Source organism: Theropithecus gelada, chromosome 19, assembly GCF_003255815.1.
Source record: "Theropithecus gelada isolate Dixy chromosome 19, Tgel_1.0, whole genome shotgun sequence".
Lineage (NCBI taxonomy): Eukaryota > Metazoa > Chordata > Mammalia > Primates > Cercopithecidae > Theropithecus > Theropithecus gelada.
In genome coordinates, this window is record NC_037687.1 from 34,136,889 (window position 1) to 34,139,879 (window position 2,991).

Consider the following 2,991-nt stretch of genomic DNA (forward strand, 5'->3'; position numbering starts at 1 on the left):
GGTTTTTTTTTTTTTTTTTTTTTTTTTTTTTTTGAGACGGAGTCTGGCTCTGTTGCCCAGGCTGGAGTGCAGTGGCCGGATCTCAGCTCACTGCAAGCTCCGCCTCCCGGGTTCACGCCATTCTCTTGCCTCAGCCTCCCGAGTAGCTGGGATTACAGGTGCCGCCACCTCGCCTGGCTAGTTTTTTGTATTTTTTAGTAGAGACGGGGTTTCACCGTGTTAGCCAGGATGGTCTCGATCTCCTGACCTCGTGATCCACCCGTCTCGGCCTCCCAAAGTGCTGGGATTACAGGCTTGAGCCACCGCGCCCGGCCTTTTTTTTTTTTTTTAAGACAGCATCTCACTCTGTTGCCCAGGCTGGGGTGCAGTGGCGTTATCTTGGCTCACTGCAACCTACGCCTCCCGGGTTCAAGCGATTCTCCTGCCTCTGCCTCCTGAGTAGCTGGGACTACAGGTACCCACCATCACGCCCAGCTATTTTTTTTTATTATTATTTTTAGTAGAGATGGGGTCTCACTGTGTTGGCCAGGATGGTCTCGATCTCTTGACCTTGTGATCCACCCACCTCGGCCTCCCAAAGTGCTGGGATTACAGGCGTGAGCCACTGTGCCCGGCTGTGCCCGGCTAATTTTTTGTATCTTTTAGTAGAGATGGGGTTTCACTATGTTGGCCAGGCTGGTCTTGAACTCCTGACCTCGTGATCGGCCTGCCTTGGCCTCCCAAAGTGCTGGGAATGCAGGCGTGAGCCACCCACCTGGCCTACAATAAAATTTAAAAAAAAAAATGATTGAAAAAGAAATGGGCTTATGTGATTGCTGGGCACGCCAGCCCCAAATCTGTAGGCTACAGATCAGGCCAGCAGAATTGAAACGTGGACAGGAGCTGAAGGTGCAGTCTTGAGACAGAATTTCTTCCCCAGAGAACCCTGTTTTTCTCTTAAGGCTTTCAACTGGTTAGATAAGAACCACCTACATTATCAAAATAATACTGATTGTAGATGTTAACCATTTCTACAAAATACCTTCATAACAATATCCTGGTCAGTGTTTAATAAAATTTCTGGGTAGTACCACCTAAACAAGTTTACAAATATAGTTGGCAATCATACTCTACCCCTTGTCACCTTAAACCATCTTTAATTTTCAAATAAATACAGTAAAAAAGGCTTATTTTGGCTGGGTGCAGTGGCTCACTCCTGCAATCCCAGTACTTTGGGAGGCTGAGGTGGGTGGATCACTTGAGGTCACACACACACACACACACACACACACAAACACAGATATTTATTTCAAGGACTGAATTTATTTTATTATTTTTTGTGTGTGTTTGAAATGTTGCTGATTCTTTTTGTTTTGAGTCAGGAGAAATTTTTGTAAATCTTTCTGTCTCTATGAAACTTTTTTTTCTTTTGAGCTATTTATAGCCTTTAACAATTGAATATACATTTGTAAACAAAATTTGAGGGCTATTTCTCTCTCTGCCTGATTTCTCCAGAATTCAGAAACTATTTGTGAATATTCTTAATTCATGGCAATGTGGTCGTTTGCATATGTTCACTAAGAATCTGTTTTCTAGCTAGGTGTAGCATATGTTCAACAAGAATCTGTTTTCTAGCTACTTGGGAGGCTGAGGCGGGAGGATTGCTTGAGCCCAGGAGTTTGAGGCTGTAGTGAGCTATGATCATGCCGCTACATTCCAGTCTGGGTAAAAGAGCAAGACCCTATCTCTATTTTTTAAAATTCATTTTATTTTATAACACAATTGTAGGCATTGGGTATTTTCCCAAGGCTTTGACAGGAGTGGCATATTTTTGACGGTGAGAGACTGCTTTGAGGAATTGAGACTGATTTTATGGGCCAGGCGTGGTGGCTCATGCCTGTAATGTCAGCACTTTCGGAGGCTGAGGTGGGTGGATCACAAGGTCAAAAGATTGAGACCATCCTGGCTAACATGGTGAAACCCCGTCTCTACTTAAAATACAAAAATTAGCCGGGCATGGTGGTGGGTGCCTGTAGTCCCAGCTACTTGGGAGGCTGAGGCAGGAGAATGGCGTGAACCCAAGAGGCAGAGCTTGCAGTGAACTGAGATAGCGCCACTGTACTCCAGCCTGGGTGACAGAACGAGACTCTGTCTCGAAAAAAAAAAAAGACTGACTTTATGGAGCTGATGGGAGCTCTTGGAAGGACTGGCCTCATATCTTGTGTACACAGTTCCTTTGCAGGGTTCCTGGCCTGTAGTAAATACAGTGTCATTTTCTGATAGACCCAGGAACCTCAAGATGTTTTGGGGCCTCAAGAAAAGGGGGTTTCACCCAATTCATGCAGGTATTTGCAGGTGCAGACACATCTTTGGCTGGGCTTGAGAGGTCTTTGGATGTCGAGTCTGAGAGATTCCTTGTGAAGGGTTCCAGCAAAGCCAATTTAGGAGGAATTGTATAAACGGTGATTCTTGCTGTACTTTGTTTGGATGAGTATGGTGGGACTGAAGCTTGTTTTGCAGGTAGGTTGTTCCTGCTATGATTTGCCTTTGATGGAAGTCAGGGACTAGAGAGAGAAAAACTGTGTTTCCAAAGAAAACTATAGTGCTGCTGGGCGCAGTGGCTCACACCTGTAATCCCAGCATTTGGGGAGGCCGAGGTGGGTGGATCATGAGGTCAGGAGTTCGAGGCCAGCCTGGCCAACATGGTGAAACCCCATCTTTACTAAAAATACAAAAATTAGCCAGGCGTGATGGTGGGCACCTATAATCCCAGCTACTCGGGAAGCTGAGGCAGGAGGATCACTTGAACCTGGGAGGCAGAGGTTGCAGTGAGCAGAGATCGTGCCACAGAACTCCAGCCTGGGTGAAAGAACAAAACTCGGCCGGGCGCGGTGGCTCAAGCCTGTAATCCCAGCACTTTGGGAGGCCGAGGCGGGCGGATCACGAGGTCAGGAGATCGAGACCATCCTGGCGAACACGGTGAAACCCCGTCTCTACTAAAAATACAAAAAA